The sequence below is a fragment of the Hippichthys cyanospilos genome, chromosome 3 (assembly GCF_059441005.1).
Source record: "Hippichthys cyanospilos isolate Australia breed blue-spotted pipefish chromosome 3, RoL_Hcya_1.0, whole genome shotgun sequence".
NCBI lineage: Eukaryota > Metazoa > Chordata > Actinopteri > Syngnathiformes > Syngnathidae > Hippichthys > Hippichthys cyanospilos.
Window position 1 is genome coordinate 22,765,361 of NC_142371.1, and position 20,865 is coordinate 22,786,225.

The 20,865-nt window shown below is 41.6% G+C and overlaps 1 long non-coding RNA gene across 2 annotated transcripts in view; it reads right to left on the reverse strand.

Moving 5' to 3' along the window:
* Nucleotides 1-20,865, reverse strand: part of LOC148426331 (uncharacterized) — a 91,939-nt gene that overhangs the window by 52,513 nt on the left and 18,561 nt on the right. For both annotated transcript variants that reach the window (XR_015864987.1, XR_015864986.1), the window contains exon 2: nucleotides 3,806-3,904. This is a non-coding gene — a long non-coding RNA (uncharacterized LOC148426331). The remainder of the gene's footprint in view (nucleotides 1-3,805; nucleotides 3,905-20,865) is intronic.

Sequence of the window (20,865 nt, forward strand, 5' to 3'; positions counted from 1 at the left end):
ATGCACACGCACATACACACAGAGTTTTTACTGACACCAACACACACACATACAGTTTGGTCAGTTGTCTTGTGGGTCAGCTCAGATCTCAGATGAGACTCCAAATAGAGAAGAATGCAACGAGCACACTCGGGCGCACACTCTTTCATCTTTCCAACATTTACATGATACGCACATACACACACACACACACACACACACACACACACACACCTGTTTGAACAACAGCTGTCCTGGGAATCGATCTGGAGCGTGGCAAGGATGAGCCCATTACAAGTGTGTAAAAGTGTGTGTTTTCATTTCTCACTTGAGACACTGGATACACACAATTGTGATTTGATTGCTTAGAATATATGTACATATATTTATGGCACACAATGTCAGATATTAACATATGCCAACACAACTTCATTTAAATAAATGGAGACACAAAAGAAACACACATCCACCACACACATGACTAGCCCTCGCACCCCCACTTCACCTTGACTTGTGTATTCAGTTGCAACTTGTAAATGCTGTCACCTTTGAACCCTGTCAGAGGACAGGAATAGAGGCCTAGGCAGGGCTCGCACACATACACATATGCACGCACACATACATACATACATGCGTCATGCACACGCAATTTGGTGTGCATGTGGGTTTGTGTAGCTAGAAAGACTGATGAAATGATTAATAGAATGAATGTAGATGGCTGCAAATGGATGGATGAAAGAATGAGTTGAGAAACTGATGCTTGGCTAGATGAATATATATGGATGTACAGATAGATGGATACATGGATGGGTGAATGGATACATTGATGTGTGATTGCTTGGATGAATGGATGAATAAAAGGATAAATGAATGCACTGCATGAATGCAAAAAAATGGATGGATGGATGGATGATGGATAAAATCATGAATGGATGAATGATGGATGGCTGGATGTATGGATGGGTAAGTGGATGGATAAATCCATAAATGGATGCACTGATAAATAAATGGATGGGTGGATGATGGATAAAAGCATAAATGGATGCACTGGTAATTAAATGGATGGATGGATGGATGGATGGATGGATGCACTGGTAAATAAACGGATGGTTGGATAAAAAGTAAAAATGGTTGCACTGATAAATAAATGGATGGGTGGATGATGGATAAAAGCATAAATGGATGCACTGGTAATTAAATGTATGAATGATGGATGGATGGATGGATGGATGGATGGATGGATGGATGGATGGGTGAATGGATGGATGGATGGATGGATGGATGGATGCACTGGTAAATAAACGGATGGTTGGATAAAAAGCAAAAATGGTTGCACTGGTAAATAAATGGATGGATGGATGGATGGATGGATGGATGGATGGATGGATGGACTGGTAAATAAACGGATGTTTGGATAAAAAGCAAAAATGGTTGCACTGATAAATAAATGGATGATGAATGGATGGATGGATGGATGGATGGATGGATAAAAGCATAAATGGATGCACTGATAAATAAACGGATGGCTGCATAAAAAGCAAAAACGGTTGCGCTGATAAATAAATGGATGACGTATGGATGGATGGATGAATGGATAGATAAAGGCATAAATGGGTGCACTGATAAATAAATGGGTGATTGATGAATGGATGGATAAACGATGGGTGAATGATGAAAAGATATACGGGTGAGCGATGGCTGAATATAAGGATGGGTGGATGGATGAACAAAGTGCTGTACTGTATGGGTGGATGAATGATAAATGGATGAAGGATGAAAGAATGGATGGGTGGATGCATGTACTGTGAGATCAAGGGCTATATATTTAGATATATGGAAAAGTGCCCGTTTGATTGATGCATGCGCATGAAAGCCAATCTCCACTGTGGCCGATCAAGAGAAAGGGGGAAGGGGTTAAGGATGGACAGCAGCAGCTTTCACTGCTACGTAACAGCAGTAAATGCGCACGTGTGTGCGTGTGCCTGTGTACGTGCGAGTGTGGCAAAAGAGCACCTATAAAAAGGCTAGTGTTACCCAACGCAGGGTATAGGTCTCGAAAGAGGAGAAAAAATAACAATAGATGACACAAACATAGACATGCGTAAACACACACGCACACACACGCGCACTCTGGGATGCACTCTGACCCGTTCAGCTGCCACCCTGCTTGCTTTGGGCTTCATGCCGCGCGACAGGTGAACTCGCCGATGAGCGGCCGCTTGGGATAGCTCAAACGCTTTGAATTACATGCACGCAAACACACTTACACACACACAGACACACACAGAGCAACAAAGAGGCTTGAAAGCATTCATATGTACAACATGGAGGCACAAGGTCGGGGCCGGGCCGGTGCCCGGGCACACGCTCAAAGACAAACACCCGCCCATACATGCGTATATGTTGTTTATACACCGGTATATATATGCGCAAACACACACGTGTGCACACTCACCAATCCCTGCATTCTTCCCCGTGAGAGGTGTCATTAAAAAGCTCACACCTCTTTTGTCACTCTCACTAAGCTCAACTCCATCATTTGTCTACATCAGCCAGCTCTAGCAATCTAGCTGTTATCAATCAATAGCAAGCCATTTCTATGGATAGCTAGCTAGCTAAGTGTCCTATCTATCTATCTATCTATCTATCTATCTATCTATCTATCTATCTATCTATCTATCTATCTATCTATCTATCTATCTATCTATCTATCTATCTATCTATCTATCTATCTATCTATCTATCTATCTATCTATCTATCTATCTATCTATCTATCTATCTATCTATCTACCTACCTATCTACCTACCTACCTACCTACCTACCTACCTACCTACCTACCTAATTTACAAACTTAACTTACAGTATCTGTACACTTAACGATATTACTTTACCTACATACTTACCTACCTATTTACCTCCCTTAAGTACTTATATACCTAGCTACTTACCTACCTTACATCCATACTTACCTACCTTACATACATACAGTACTTACCTACCTTACATACTTATCTAACTACCTACCTATCTAGCTACCTACCTATCCACCTAATGTAGTGACTTAACTTCCAGTATCTATTTACTTAATGATATTCCCCTACCTACATACTTATCCTACCTATTTACCTACGTTAAGTTCTTATGTACCTACCTACCTACTTACCTACCTTACATCCATACTTGCCTACCTTACATACTTATCTAGCTACCTACCTACCTACCAACCTAATTTACTGACTTAACTTACAGTATCTATTTACGTAATGATATTACATTAACTACCTACCTACCGACCTACATACCTACCCATCCTTGCTATGGAGCTAGCTACCTAGCTATGTAACTAGCTAGATGGGTAACTAGCCGCATAACTAGTTGTCTCTGAGTTTAATGAATGTTTGGTTGGAGAATTTGTGTTTTGTACTGTTTAATAGTCTCACTTTTAGACTCAATAAAAAAAAATATTGATTCTATTAACTATAATGTCACTTTTCTGAGTACACCGTCAAATGTGCCGGCTCACATAACCCTATCTGCATACCCTATCTGCAATTGACCTTTAGTCCACAAAAGACCCGGTCCAGATTTGTATCGCCTTCCACCATTTGAAGATCCTTGAGATGTATTTTTTTAAATAGCAAAATCTACAAAACGAGAGCGGGAATGGCCGCGGTGGTCCGCTCCTTTTGTAGATAAACAGCAGAGCAATAAAGATGAGTGAAACAGAAAGACAAACATGGTGAGTTTAAATACGGAGCCAGACTTTGTGTCTCCTCTGTTATTTCTACTGTGTGCATAAGTGTGTGTGCGTGTGTGTTCATTACCTGCGCAAGCGTATAGTGGGTGTGTAGGGTTCCCAGTCAATCTGTGTGTTCTCTGTGTCAATTAGAATCAATTTAGCCACTCAGCTGTTTGCCCCCCACCTACACACACAAACATACACACAACCCACACACGGTGACCAAAGGGAATCACAAGCAACATACCAACAGCAAAACAAGTTGCCACCGGGAGGATGGTTATCGCTTTGGGTCTGTCACATGACCACAAGCTATTATAAAGATCCCGAAGCGTATTAAATTTGAAAATACCATAAGTTTGTGTTGATGGAAAGGTGCGAGTGGTTGTGTGTGCGACCTGCTGACATATTTTACGAAGGTGTAGCAGGATAGGAGCCCTTGGCCTTCATACTTTCTGTTTCACGAACTATGTGCGTGTGTGTTTGCGTGTTTGTGCGCAAACAGAGCTCACCTTGTTCCAACACCATAAAGTGTGTGTGTGTTTTGTCAGTGATTGACTGCATGTGTCTCAACTGAGATATTAACAGTGTGTGTTTGGATGTGTGTGTGTGCACGTCAACATCATTTTGTCTTGCACGCACACACATACATATACACACAGACACACAACATTTCATTGGGGTTAACCTCATCAGTCTTGCTTCTGATCACATGAACAACTAAATATTAACCAGCTAAAAGTGTGGGTTTGTGCGTATGTGTGTGTGGACATGTGTGTAATCTGTAATTTGTCTGGACCGTGCGCTAAGCCTGTAATTACCCTCATGGTATGAGCACACACACACGCGCACGTACGCACACACACACCCTTTAACCTGCAGTATTGCTTAACACTCAGACTGATAAGAACACAACAGCACACACACACACAAACGCACACACACACACCATCTGAATAAATGCCTGTGGAAAAGAAATAACACAATCACAGGAGTGTGTGTTTGTTGTGTGCTGGATTTCGCCCAATTGCTTCATATTGACGATGTTCAGTTTTGGTCATGGTTTCGGAAAACTCTAATGTGCGATTTGTGAATTCTGAAACCCGCTTCCAATTGGGACTCATTTGGACCAGTTCCATCGTTGGAATTCATCAAAATACGAAAATGGCTCTACTTCCAGTTCAATTTTAGGCATGGGTCCTGAAACTTTTTGATTCCCTTCAATTATACACGCTGTATCAAACCAAAATGGCCGACTTCCTGTTTCATTTTTGTCGTTTTTAGTGAGTCCCGTCCTGACGACTTGTGACGTTTGGGTCAGTGTCAAGGTTAATTTTTGTTTAAGCTTTACAAAAACCTTTATGATGGAACTATGTCGGCAAGATCTGTTATGATCACTTTAGATTTAATTGCCCCCCCAAATTTTGGAAGTTTAGTTTTGCCCTTCTGTCTCAAATACAATGTTTCCGTTTGTGCTAGTTGTTGGCGACTTAAGGTTAGGCTCAAATTGGGCTAGGTTCATCGAAGATCATCAAAATATGAGGCATTCGTTTTGCCAGTCAAAATTGACTCAAATCAAAATGGCCGACTTCTTGTTGAGTTCTGTCATAATGATGATGTAAATGTCCACCTAATTTATTTCTTCTTTGATGGACCTAGCTTCAATGGCTAATGATCCAAATCAAATTGAATTTTGATGTATTTTCCAAATGTTACGTAATAAATTAAAAGCTCAGCTTCTTAAGAGGAAAGACGTGCTAATGCTAATGGTAATAGCCATCACCCGAGGCGTCGGTGTCTCCCACTAAAGTGATTTGTTCGAGGGTGAACCTCGGCTGCTATCTGAGTCCATCATAGGTTAGAGTTCAGATAAGAGCTGGCTGCCGCTGTGCAAATGTGTGTGTGTGTGTGGGGGGGGGGCATTTGTGGTGCTGATGACAAGGCAGGAGGAAGAGGAAGCGAGAGGGGAAGTATTTTGTGTGCGCTAGCTACCGCCGTTGACGGAAGTGTTTGATAAGCTCAAATGCGGTTAAGTATTGACTTTAGCGCCAGATCGGGGGGTTCCATGTGCTGACTGTGTTTATCGGGGAGTGGGGGGGACTTAAGGCCTTCCAATGCTAAAATACAACAAAATCAATATTTTAAAGTTAATTACTTAAAAAAATAAAATCTTTGAAATCAGTGATATATGTCAACCACAATGTTCCTAAAACAGACCCTTGCGGCACCCCTTTACAGAGGTTTTAATGATTTAAAAAGAAAAACTAAACTAAACTTGATTTATTCTGGGGTGCATAGGACATATTTTTAAAAACCTTTTACTTTGAGAATTCCTTACCAAAAAGTCTTTGTTTGTGTCTTTGTGTTTACCGCCTCGAGAAAATTGAACATTCTGCGAGCATCCAAAGATCCAAAGGCCACATGAAAAGCACCCTAAACCCGCACTTGTGTTAATGATCTTCCCAGTGTGTGACGTCCTCTTGTTCGAGCGTGTTAATAAAGGACCGTTGGAAGAGCTTCTTATGCCTCGTCGCCCTTTAATTAGCGGCGCGTTACACCCGGCCCGACAGCGCTAAGGAATGCTGCGACACGCTTGTAAAAAATAAAGAAATGACATCAGACTCCGCGGAGATGCCACTGAACAGGTCGGACCGCTGGGCCGGGTCGGGGCGGAGGTCTTTGAGGACAAAACTTACGTAGGTGACAAAGTGAAATTGTCACCTTCATTGTCAACATCATTTTCATTTTCAGGCTGCCGCAAGTAACGTTAAGATGAATGTTCTGCTCTTTTGGCTTGTTGGTACTGTTGAGAAACATCGAGGAAAAAAAAGCTGTTAGCTCAAAGTGAGACCTATATTAGGATTAAGACGGTAGTTGCTACTTGTTTTCGAGTGCCCCGTTGTTAGGCCATGATGTATCCCCTAACCAGTGCTTATACTTAAAACAGAGTCCTGAGGAATCCGTGTCTGATTTGTTAAACTACTTTTCTAAATGTAACTATCGGAGAATTTAACTCCAATTGATTGTCTGATTTATTTCTGGGTGCTGGAAAATTGTGTCACTAATTGCGCAGCCATGTAAAACATAACAAAAGACATACAACGTTTCGCAATCGACTATCACACACTTTAGACTGCTAGATTGTTACCTCATGTTCCAATTAATTGGCTCTTAATTTGAAAACCTACTGTTCGAATCACCGCATAACAAAAATAGAATTAGATTTGCTGATAAATGCCAAACCCTGTTAACCTCTTGCCGAATCTTGTCCATTCCTTTGATGTTTACATCTAAGGCATGGCATTGAAAGAAGGAACACGGGAGCTGAAATTTCACGCAGATGATGACACCATGTCAACATAGCATGACCACTTAGTTATCACACAACCATTCATTGGCTAAAATACTGAGGGAGTGATGTGGAAGAAAATGACCCCAAAATGATCAAAATATTGCACAAGGGTTAAAGTCTCACATACCCCCTAAAGTGGCCCATTTGTACCCGCTTGAGAATTGCTGCTTTAGAGTGCCTCGTGGTCAACCATGTGTGTGCACACGTCCAACCGAGAATGGCGTAAAGGTGTTTGTGTGATGGTTATTTATCAAGGCTGTGTTTTTCTATCTTTGTGATACAGATGAAAATGAGGTCAGGTTCATGCAAAAATATAAGTCGTTTCAAGTTCTTCACATACGTTTTTTTTTTCATCAATGACACTCCCACGCTCAGTCCTACCGTGAAGTCTGAAGCATTCTAAGCCTGTTAATAGTCAGTCTTGTCCCGCCACAAATGAAGGCACTTTTGCTAAAACTAAACCGCTGCTCGTCATTCTATATCAACAGTCATGGCATTATATAAGGGCAATTTGACAACAAATCTTCACGACTCTTTTCCAGCAGTGCGTTTGTGGCTGTGAGTGAAAGAGCTGTGCCGAGAGGTACATGTGGAGGAGGGGGTGGGGTGTGACCGGATGTATGAGAAAATGACTGTGAGGCAATACAGGCTCTTTAAGAAAACAAGCATTGCATTGTGGGTAATGGGCAGGCAGGGGCTCTGCGAGCAGAGTTATCCAATGCACTCAAAAGGAAAAACTTGTCCCCAAAAGCTGACACAGTACACTATGACTTAATGTGTCAAAAATATAGACCATAAACAAATGTCCACTACAGTGGACGCAAACAAATGTCTCAGGAAGATAGTGTGGTTGCCAGCAACATGTTGGCAGGTAAAGTGAAAAAAAGAGTAGCCTGGGGTCAGAGAGCTGATGTCAGAGGTTGATGTGAGGTCAGCATGATGAAGTAGTAATGGAAGTGCTTGTGTGTATACATTAACGTGTGCGTGAGTGTGTGTGTCTGATGCATTCAGTGATTTATCAGGGATTCAACTGCTGCGACTTGCACATGAACAACTGTGTGATGGTGTGTTTGGTCAAGAGGCAAGGTGACCTGTGATTGGCCGGAGCATCTCAGGGGTGAGGTGAAGGGTCATCCAGAGGGGCGGCACATCAACACCTTGTCCACTTTGGGTGTGTGCGTCGCTGTGTGCATGCGTGTGTGTTCATGATTGATCCGTCTAACCTGGTGGTGGATTGGAAAGACCGGAGATATGTGCGTGTTTACGTGTGTGTATGTTGGCACTTAATGAGTGTGTCCTAGGACAATCTGTCGCCCATGACGACAGGCCATACCGTAGATCTGTCTACTTCCTGAAAATACAATCCCTAGTGGGGCATGTACAGTGGTACCTCTACTTATGAACTTAAATTCAGGTTACGAAACGCCTCTACCGAAAATGATTGTCCCTCGTTACGAAAGAAAATTCAAGATATGAAAGGCAAAAATTGCTGATGTATAATCATGTAACACGAGACAAAAATGCAATGTAATATGTCATCAAAACCTGATTGATGCATTTTTATTATTTATTAATATGCCAGCTTGTCCAAAATGGCCATTAGATATGGTTAACATTGTACATATTCACATAAAAACGCATACATACCACTTTGGGTAGTCAAATCTGATGTTAGCGTTGTTAGCACGTTAGCAAGAAGGCTGAACATCACACGGGAAGCACTTCGCATGACCACAAAAGAAACTTAAAATCACTTACTCAAAATTATCCCAAAATAAATTCTATTGCTTCTGTGGACTTGTAAATGATGTCTAGATCACTGGAAATGTAAATAAAGATAGCTAAAACAGCCTAAAAAATGCCTCCGCACTCACCACCAACACACTAACGCCATCCCAAGGCAAGCAAATGAACCGCATACATGATGTCAACTGATACAATTAATATGATTAATTGAAAGATTCTTTTGTTATTGTTCTTTACATAATGTGCTTTGAATTCTGTGATTAGTATGCACCAATGTAATTTGTTAGTTTTTGATGCATTTTTATAATTTATTCATGCCGTTCAAAGTTTAAGAGCATTTTTGGGGGACTTGAAACGATTAGACCAAAAAAAAAAAAAATCAAGTTACGAGATGACTTCCGGAACGAATTAATTTAGAGAGGTACCACTATATGTAATTTTTGGTGTGTTTTTGTGTGTGTGTTTGCGTGTGTGTGCATGTGCAGTGAAAGTGCTCTGTCGGCTTGAATGAAGCCCAAATGAATAAAACGTGTGGAGGAAGTGCTCTGCAGAGTGGCGCTGCATGTTGTAAGCAGCTGTTTGTGTGTGTGTGTGTGTGTGTGTGTGTGTGTGTGTGTGTGTGTGTGTGTGTGTGTGTGAGAATGATTCAGCTTGATCCTGAATTGCATGTGTTCATCCTGTCTGTGTTTTCATCTGTTGATCTCTTACAATGTGCGCGCGTGTGTGCGGACGTGCATGAATGTGTCTTAACGTGAATGATTTCGCTTGATACCGCCACACGTGTTCTTTGTGTCTGTGTTTTCATCCGTACTGTATATCTCTGCACAGTGTGTGGGTGTGTGATAACGAGAGTTTGCGTGGGTGTGTAAAAGTGTATTTGTGTGTGTGCAATTGAAAGTGTGTGATTGTGTGTGTGTTGTGGGGGTCGAGCGGCGGGGACATTGATGGTGACCACTTGAGAGGAAACCGCAGGCCAGACGGGCCGATGTGTCACCAGGCTTGTTGCCGTGGCAACGCACCTCCAGCGTAGGGCACAGGAAGAAATCGAATGGCCATATTAGGTTTTGTTTATATTCTTTTTGCGCTTCTTTTCGAGTATCCAGCTAGAAAACGGACGTACGGGAATTTGTAAGTCTGGATGCTAGGCTACGTTAGCATGATTTTTTGTCTCCGCATGAAGTCCTGCTCTCTCTTTGTCTTCAAGCTGTGTGGCTTCCACTTCCGTCGTGCCCACGAGCCCCTTCGTCTGATCTTTACGCAAAACAGATCAGGGTCTCCCCCCACGCACACACACACTCACCTCATCAAAGTAGTGGAAGTGTGTGTGGGACGATGGATGTGATGGAAAGGTTTCGGGGGGGGTTCGGAAGTGTTTTAGTGTGCATGTGCTTGGGAGGGGGCGTGTGCGCGATAACGCACGCACACACACCCACGCACACCTACACACACACACAGGAGGTTTTCTATCTTAGTGGGGACATCCCATTTATAGAATGCATTTTCTAGCTCCTAACCTTTACCACAACAATAGATTGCCTCACCCTAACCCTTCTCAAATAGTGGGGTGGGGCCCCTTTTGGGGGGTGCGAGGTGATGCCAGGGGGCACGCAGATGACCCCAGGGAAAAGACTGTTTTTGTCATGTGAAGTGTAATTGCAATAAAATAAGAATTTTCATCTTTTTTTTGTTTTGTTTTGTTTCAAGCACTTGGTTGTTTTTTTTTCAGCTTTGGACTAAGTTGTAACGCATACAAACACTTTTAAAAAATACATAACAGTTGTTGAAATTTGATTCACATTGTTTTTTGTTTTTTTCTTTTGTTAATGTTAAAAAGGATACAGGTATACTTATACCATTTTTATAGATAATAATCTTATTTAAAGTCAGAGCGTTGAGTGTGGGAGGGGGGGAAATTTTTTGATTTCCTGGGGAGGGGCTTCACTAAAATCCATTTCAAACCTTTACTCTAAAATCAAGTCTTGACGTTCAAAAACAGGTCTGAACTTGTGGCCTCCACCAAAATGGTCCCCACAAGAGGTCCCCAAAAAGGCAAAAAAAAAAGACAGGATTTGGTCCCCATCATGAAGAAAAAAACCCTGTAATTTGGTCCCCATCATGTCGCAAAAACCAAGGGCATACACACACATGCGTACACACAGTCTCAGCATGCTGCAGCGCGTCAGCTACAGCAGGAAGAACTTTGGCTTCTGTCCGACTCCGTTGGCATCCTGCCAAGCCAAACACACGCACACGCACATGACCATTCACTGTTTAGTGCCAAGCCTCAGATAAAGGCTTCCCTCAATCTGGCTGGCTGCGTTTACATGTGTGTGTGCGTGTGCGTGGTGAAAGAGAGTGGGCAACGAGGAGGTAAAGTTTAAGTACAATCCGACAGGAGAGAGTAAACACTGATAAATCCCAGCTGGGCGTGTGTGAGCGCCTGCGTGTGTGTGCCACTTCACTCAGTCTGGCGGTTGTTGGACCGCTCCAAAGGAGGCTGCCCAATAAGGGAGGAACTGATGAGTTGATGGAGGACCAGAACGCCACACAATGGGTTTGATGCGTTTGTTGACGTTTTTGTGCTTTTTAAGGAAACGCTATTTGTTGTTGTTCTTTTGTTCAGGCCAAAACACAATCACTTAAAATCAGGTGTGGGCCAGACCAACCGGTCTGGGCTTGGATGGGTTCCAAAGAACTAAATCCGGACAATAAATAAATGAAATCAATCAGGTTTGACCGAGCATGAATGTCTGTCTTCATTAGGGTGAGCAGGTGGCTACGCAGGTGATAAGCGAGTCAGAATTTCCCCGAGATTGAAAAATGTTGAAAGACAGTCACATGGACATTTTAGAACCAAAACAAGTCGGGAGTCAATGTTAGCATTAAGGATGTCCTGATCACAGTTTTTTTGCGTCCAAGTCACCTTATTTTACAATACCGAGTACGAATCCGATACCAAGAGGAAAAGTGCATCCAAATTTGTTCTTTTATTTATGATTATTTTTCGACTATATTAACATGAAACATTTTATATAGAAAATGGAAGTGCTTCAAATCAAGGAAGATGTTTAAATCTTTTTTTTGAGGTATCAGGTGTGCGAGATCTAGTTCTATCCTTTCCGCCACGCAAAACGCTCAAAATCAAATTCACGCACATATTCAAAGTTTTAAAGATTTGCGACTTTTTCAGAAAATCATCAAACGAATGCAAAGTATGTCAAATATAATGTAGTACAAAGTAAGGCGGTAGTATTTAGCCGGACTGCCTCACAGTCTGGAGATTATTTACACTTGGGCGGTGACATGTTACAAGTGTGTGTGTGTATATGTGTCCTCAATGGACACACATGTAGAAAGTCTTTGTGCTCACAAGTGTCCCACTTCACGTCACGCACGCGCACGTGCACTTTCTTGTCTTGTTGTGCGTTATCTCCTGTTGTGCTTCTTTGTTATCAACCAGGTGTATAGAGGGTGTGTGTGAGCCACCTTTGGAGTGTGTGTGTATGTGCATATACGTATGTGCATACGTATGTGCGACTGTTATGGGACTAAAAATAAGTGTCAACCTTGGATCTTGGATAGAAGAGAGTCGCCGCTAACTTTGTTGTGTAACGTACTACACACCCGTGCGCACACAGTCGTATAAAGAGGGGCGATAAAGGCGAGAAAGCAACAGTGAAGTAATCTGAGGGTAAAAAGGTGAAAAAGTGGTGAATCCATTTCACTTTTCAAGGCTAGCAGGTCACTGGGTTACGGTTACCAAATATGTGAATGTGTGTTTTGTGTGACACACACACACACATATATTCTTTCTGTCCTCATAACAACTTTGCGGTTGCCTTCCCCCAAAAGTGGGCCCCCCACTGTCTTTTGTCCCAACAATGAAATGGAGTGAGCACATGTTTAATTTGTATGTATTGTTATTAATGCATTTATTAATCTGGCTTGTGGCTAACAGCTTGGGGTGGGGATTTAGGAGGGTCTGATTATGTTCGTATTGATTTTTTCTTGCTAGCGTGTTTTGTCTGGAGAGCACGGCTTGATGCTAACGACATGTTTGGAATGAGACATGTGCCAGACGTGTAATAAAGACAGAGACGCATTGTGTCGTTCATCATATCACATTGAGTAACATTGTGTCTGAAATCAGAAACGACAAAAGTACTTGCGCTGTTAAATTGAGTGGAAATATTGATTCAACTCCTGCACTTAAGTAAAAAAAATAAATACATCAGAATGACTACCTCATACATAGGTTCAATCCTTAAAGTGACAATACGTAAAATTTAGACCGTTTTTCATTGAAAAGTAATACGTTAAATTATTATACATTTCAAAAACTTGCAAATAAATGTATTCTTAATGACCAGTTTGTTTTAAATATAATCCTAGGTCTAGTTATCATTAAATGATATTACATGGGGGGGTGGCACTCCTCCGGAGGTTGCCATGTATATTATACCTACGGGTAGACAGAGGAGGAATGTGTATTGCTGCATTTACCGTAATGCCTCTAAAGCTCCCACAGGCGCATGCGAAAAATTACATATACTCCCTTTAAATATAATCGTAGGTATAGTTAGCGTGAAATGATATTACATGGGGGGTGGCAAGCTATACTCCTTTCATCGTTTTCAAAAGAATTAGTCTGATGTTGTAGAAATGTACCTTTCATTACTCAGAATATGATTGAAAATTTTCTCTTAAGACAAAAACACACACATCTTAAAAGTAACATTTTCAAATTATAGCTGAGGTCCAGATCCTTGAGGGAACTGTCATGCTCAGCGTTTTTGTTTTTTTTTTTCCCTGCTAAGTGGTGCCAAGGGGCATCTTGCCCCCGCGGGTCGCTGGGTCACAGTGCATCTGGACCTGTAGGGTCGAGACCAAGGTGAGGAGGACCCCTGCTTGAACTTCAGAAGCTAGGTACGAGGAAATGAGTCGATCTAGTGGCATAAAGGTTCTTAGGAGGTTTTTTACAATGTTAACGGTCTTGAACAGTCATCAGATAATCGGGCCTTTGCGGTTCTAATTCGGATTTTGATTAAGCGCAATGTTTCAGTGCTGAGGGGACATTGTCATTTTCTCGTTTTTAAAAACGTCAACATGTCATCGTCGCCGTCTGTTTGGTTACTCCCAAAATGAGGGGAAAAAAAAAGCAATAACAGCAACATTTAACCCAATTTGGGTCATTTGTTGGGGGTCACTAAACAAGGAGAGGCCAGTGCGGCTAATCCTGGCGCCAAGTGGGCGGGCGGGGGTCTACTGGTGGGAGATGATGTTGAGGGTGGTGGTGGGGGTTTATGAGTACTGGTCAGTTCCTGGGTGGGTGAAGGAGCATCCAGGGCCCCCCCGAGGGCGTGCGCGGCGCGGTGGCCGGGGGGTCAGCGCTGATGGATGAGACCCGGGTCCATTGTGGCAGGTGCCCGGCAGCCCCGACCCCGTCCAAGCCTAATCAGCACGCCGCCCGGACAACGGGCCCCATTTAACCTCCTAATGACCACTCACTCAATCTGCGCACACTCAGGAAGAGCGCTTAAAGCGGCGGAACACAAGCAACGTAAATAAAGCGACAAAGACGAATGATCACAAAAGACTCGTCAGAAAATTAGATAGATTAAGAAACTAATGCTACTTCTTTATGAGCCAGCAAAGCATTACAACAGCGAATACACACACATATTGCGACTAAAATGGCCATTACATTGCTGGATAGCTTCTGTATTTGTGCAAATGTGTGTGATATTAAAGTACCACACACGTATGACGGTTATGAAGGAAATACAGTACATAAATACAGTACATATTTTACTTAAAAAAAAAAAAAAAAATATATATATATATATACACACACACACACACACACACAAAATCATGTGGGGAATGTGTTTATATTTCACTACAGAATGGTTGCAGCTAAATGTATTTCAATTATTGTTTGTTGGAGCATGCACACACACACACACACCTTGCACATTTGTCAGTTGAGCCGACAGAAGCTCCCCTTGGTGACCCATTTTCTGCCTGACCATCTTCATTGTTTTATTGTGTGTGTGTATGTATGTGCGTTTATGCAGGTATACAGCTTGTACAAAAACAACACAACTAAGTGTTCATGTCTAATTTTTGCCAAAAGTACATCTTTTTAAAGCCATTTTATAGCCACATAAATAAAATAAGGAAATTTGTGTGTTTGCTTATGTTTTGCTGCATGGTGGGGACCAAATTCTTTGTGGGGACCTCCTGCACTTGTGAGGACCATTTAGATGGACCCCACAAGTTCAGACTTTGCTTTGATTGGATATTTGTTGAGGTTAGGGTTCTAGTTAGGGAATGTGATGATTAAGGTTAGGGTTAGGCGCTAAGAAATACAACATCAATAGGATGTCCCCACTACAATTAATAAAAAAAAAAACATTGTGTGTGTGGGTGTGTGTGCACGTAAGTAAAAATAAACTTGTGTATGGAATTTAAGTTTACAGCTAAATTATTTTTTGTGTATGTGTGCATGCATGCATATAAATATTTTTTTTTTTAAATGAACCTGCGTGTGCAAGCGTGTGTTTCCATTTGACTGGAGAAGCAGGGCGTCAACAATGTTTTAAATCTTGTTCGTTGAGTGTGTGTGCGTGTGTGTGTGTGTGTGTGTGTGTGTGTGCGTGCATCATTTGTGTTAGTGAAAGTACAAAGCTTAAATTGCATACTTAATATCAAGGTGTGTACATGTGTGAGGCCAACATGTGACAGCCAGTAGATTTGCATATCTGGTGTGTTCTTTATTTTATTTTTGGGGGGGGCCATTGCATTCACACGGTCACTCACTCTCAAACACACACACACACACACACAAACAAAAACGAAAATAACACCTCGGTTGATTTTATTTTACAGATATGCAGGTGGAAAAAATGAAGCAAGTAATGCATGGGTCACCAAAGCCTTCTTATTATTTTTGTCTTTATAATTTTATTTTTACAGTATTGTTATTAAACAGGTGCCTCTATGGCGCAATAGTTAGCATGTCTGGCTCACAGTTCAGGGACTCGAGTTGAAATCCAGCTCACCTTCCCGTGTGGAGTTTGCTTGTTCTCCCCGAGCCCCAAAACATGCATGGCAGGTGTATTGGACATACTAAATTGTCCTTAGGTGTGAGTGGGTGTGTGAATGGATGTTTGTCTCTGTGTGCCCTGTGATTGGCTGTTCAGGGTATCCCCCGGCTGCTGCCTAAAATCAGCTGGGATAGGCACCAGCAAGCCTGGAACCCTTGTGAGGCTAAGCGGCTCTAGAAAATGGATGGACGGATGTTGTTAAACAATAAAAACACTGAAACACAAAATGATATTACTCCAGTGTTATGATTTCCATTTTACAATCCAGTGCTAGTTAAATTGAAATCTTTTATTAAAATCTAACAAAACGTATGAAATTAATGATTTTTCAACTGAATATCAATAGATAAAATCAACTGAATGCACTGTGGGCCACTGCTATTTGCAAAGTATTGGGATCAGGCCAGCAATAACGAAAATCTGTGGTGATGTGTGAGTGTGTGTGTGTGCATGCTGAGTCATTGCAGGTTATTTACTGGAACATGTTTACGTGCTTATGGTGTGTGTGCGTGTGTGGGAAGTGTCTGTTTTGTCTGCGCTAAAGTGCGGAGAGAGGAGCGTAGGCGTGTCCTTGTTTGGATCTATGTGCAGACGTGCGCAGGTGACAGCGGTGACGTGATCGGCCGCCACGACAGCCATGATAGTTGTGTGACCGGATCGGTTGCACAATGATAGAAAAAAAATGTGTTGGAGTTAAGATAGCTGAGTAAAACAACATATTTGTGGGTTTTAAATTGATAGCTAAATAAAACTCATTTTTATTCTGTGCCTTTTGTTATGTATTAGCATGTGCGCTAGCTGATGGCGAATCTTGTTGTTCTTGAATACTATTGTTAACAACTTCGCTAGCACGTGTGCCAGGTAACAGGTATGATTTATTGGGCATGCTAACGTAAAATGTTGACATTTATTAGCTTGCTTAGTGGCTAATGCCGGGCTGGACATTGTGACCAATTCACTCATAAATGGATGTAAGCAGTACGTAGATCCATGTGTCAACATACATATGTTTATTTTGTCATACGCATCACGGAAAAAAGACCTACCAAGAAGCATCATCCCAACAGCTTGTTTTGCAAAGGTGAACTTCAAAATAAGTATACAAAATCAGGGGTGCTCAATGCGTCAGATGACGTATTAGTCGACCGCAGGACATTGCAAAGTTTATTAAGTTGATTGTTGTCACGGCCATGCTTTAAGGAGGAACTTCAAAATAAAAGTGTGATAGGGCCATTTGTGTCATACGTGACTTGTTATGGTAGTTTATTTTGAAGCATTGACTGGCCTTGTTACAACATTTGGCTGTTTTACTATAATGGAGTAGATTGACCGACGGAATATTCTCCCCGAGAATTTAATTGCGCTTCTGGTCCAAAAGGCTAAAGTAAAATAAAAAAATGATTTCATCCTATCCTTATTAGTTACTGCCCAGTTGATGTGTTTATACTGCCCCCCCCCCCCCCCCCCCCCCCCAGTAGATTGGCTGCAGGAAAAGTAGATCTCGGCCCAAAGATGTTTCAGCTAACAACTAACATTATTTATTATGTTCACTGTTTGTGGATGATGTTTGTTAGAGCGATGTTGTCAATTTTGGACAAATCACCTGACTTGACCTTCGGACAGGAAGCGTGTACATGCCATGTTGCTTTTAATGAAGAGTGTGTGTGTGTGTGCGTGGTTGCGTGCTGAAGACGCCGATTAGCTGGAGAACTAATTGGGGAGTTGAATCAGTGAGGTGGTGGGGGGCTGTTTGTGTCTGCTGTGAGTCTTGCTCAAGTTTACCGGGCCTTTGTGCCATCTGTTGACTGTGCCGGACGTGTGTATGCGTGTGTGTGTTTGTGTGTGTCCCAGCAGGGGTGGATTGGCCAGATTAGGGGGGGGGGGGGGGGGGGGGTGTTTGGCTACCTAACCCCCCCTTCCCCTGCTCAATCTACACAACGCCATTGGTTTTCGGGAAGTTCCAATTTGGGTGCTCGCCACGAGGCTGAGATGGAGAGAGAGGAGGGAGGGGTGGGTGTGTGTGTGGGGGGGGGGGGGGATCATGGTCGCTCTAACCTGCTTAATTCTCTCTAATGGCTTCTCCATTCAGGGATTAACTCCTTGCATCCACACACGCGGAGGGTCCGAAACGCACCAAGTAAAGTTGCCCCGCGCTCACACAGAAACGTACAAAGGAAGAGGTGGACAATGGCTGATCCTTCGCAGTGATTTGGTCAGGCATCAAATGGCCTGTGGGCTGCAATTAACATGTTTGGGGCTCAGCAGTTCACCTGAGGGGGGTGAGGGGGTGGGGGGCTAGAGGACGAAAGTTGCGCTTTGGTTTCCTTTTACAAGGCTTTCGCTTACTATTATTATTATGCTGCACTCATAATTATTTTATTAAAATTATCATTATTAGTTGTAGTAGTAGTATTTATAGGCAACTTTATTGAAATTCCTGTAATTTATTTATTTATTCTAGATTGTTATATATTTTGTTACTCTTTTTTTTAGGGTTTTTTTTTTTTAGGGTAATTGATCTTAGAAGGTTTTTCTCAGTTTTATTATTACTTTTTTTTAAACTTTCTGAGGTTTTGACTTTTCTTTTTTGTTATTCATTCCATTAGCGCAGTGTTTCTCAAAATAGTGGGGTGGACCCGCTGGGGGAGCATGAGGTGATGCCAGGAGGGGTGCGGATGACTCCAGGGAAAAGGCTTTGTTTTTTCGCATGTGAAGTTTAGTTGGAAAAAAAAGAGAATTTTCATCATATTTTTTTAAATTTTAGGCACGTTGATGCATTTGGTTAATTTTTTCAGTTTTAGACTAAGCTGTAACCCATAAAATAACAGTTGTTAAAAGTTGATTCATATTGCTTTTTTTATGCCAAAAGAAAATAAAGGTTTAGGTATACATATATACTGTAATTTTCATAGATAATCTTATTTCGAGTCAGTGCATAAAAATATTTCTCTTTCCTAGGGGCCGTGGCAAAATATAATTGAGAAGCACTGCATTCGCATGTGTATATTTTTTCTAGTAAATTCTGGTTCATTTAATTCATTACATTTTATTTGAATTTTGTGTACTGTAAGTTATTTCCTTTTTCTTCCCATTTGGTTTACAATTTTACTAAATTAACTAAATTATGAAGCTGAAAACAAATTTTTAAAAAAGGTAATTAACATGGTATTATTATTATGAAAGCAGTTTCTTTCTTCCAATGAAATTGTGTGTGTATATGTGTTAAGCAAACAATGAGTGCAGGTCTTCTTTTGAATTTTGTTGTCCTGCAGGCATGTCTCTCGAACAAATACAAACTTTTGTGATGGTTTGTGTGCCCCCCAGCTACTTCAACCAGCCCCCCAATGCCTCTACCACTCTACCATGAAACCCAGCTAACCAACATGCTAATATACCTATTACGGCTATTACTATTATTTATGTTTAATGCACTTGTCATTAGCTCATTGCTGATTTGTTATTTACAGTAGTGAAAGGGTGGTTTGAATATTTACATGTGGTAGCTAAAGGCTAATTTGTTTATTGGCATGTTTACGCAATGTGGCTAAGGTTCATTTGCATGTTGAGTGGCTAACTGTTAACATCAGCAAGTTTATGGGCATGTTCAAAGAGTTGAAAGAGCACCGTAATTCCTCAAATACGCACCCTTAATTTTGGGGTAATATTCGGGTATTTTCTGTTACCGTACACAGGATGCACCAACACTTTGGCGACAATGTAGAAACTATAGCAAAACTGGATAAATCTCATCTTTGTAAATTCTTTATATTTTCTTGTGTTTGTATCCGTAAGCGTGTTTCAGATTTGCAAAATTGTGAGCGGTCAGTGAAGGCAGCATCAGTGTAAAGGTAAATGTTCATGGAGCAGTTTGTTCTTTTCCTTGTGACGTGACTCGAGTTCTTTTTGCCATAAATACCCGAAGCTGTGCAGTATTCGTGTTCCAGCAAGAAACATCATAACCTTTACATGATCCTCTTCGTTTTCATGATATTCCTGTATGTGAACAAGTATGAACTCGGACGGTGGTTCAGCTTGCTTGCTTCTTTTATTGTAAATAATGCCGAAACATCCCCGGTTAACACGAGCAGCTGCTAGCTGCAACAGGCATTGGCTGCTAACAGCGCACTGACAACCCCCTCGAGCTGGTCCCGTTAAAGGAATTCGGACGCACTCATATTTTGGGCCTTCATTTTTGGGGGTAAGAAAAGTGTCTTATGTTTGGGGAATTAATCATTTGTAAGCAAGGACAACTCATAGCTAACGTTCACTTTTTAACCACTTATCAGCTGTTTACAAATAAGTTAGCCTGTTTGCTAGCTAATTGCGAATAGTAGCAATTACCAATATGCAGTTTTAGCATGTTTCCATGTTTACGTCGTATTTCAATTTGCAACTAAGGACTTTTACTGTAGTGACTATCACTGTAGTTTTAGAGTTGTGTGAAGTCCCAAGTTTGTATATGCTATTGTTTGCTAACATGCTAGCAGTTTGGGTTCTTCCTGCTGGCCAACAGCTGTGGACACATCTGCAAGTGTGTGTGTGTGTGTGTGTGTGTGCGTGTGTGCGTGTGTGTGTGTGTTGGGGCAGGAAGTAGTAGGCAGCCACTGATGTGGTCAGACCCTCTGTCACCAGCGAGCCAGCCAGGGAGGAAGAAGAGGAAGAGGAGGAGGTTGACTGTGTCTTCTTCCGCTTCTACTTAATTGTTTTTTGTTTTTTTTTTCTCCTCGTAGCCATTCTGCATCTCACACACATGCTTGCTAATTATGAGAATAATTTGTGTTACATCCCAATTTTCCTATTCTGGAGGTCATCATTTGTGCCGACGTTGTCTATTTTGAATGACTTGCTTTGAAGACACTTTAAGGCATGATTCTGATTTTTGTAGCAACTGAAGAGCAAATTGAGATTTTGTATTTTTAATTACATTTTGATTTTATT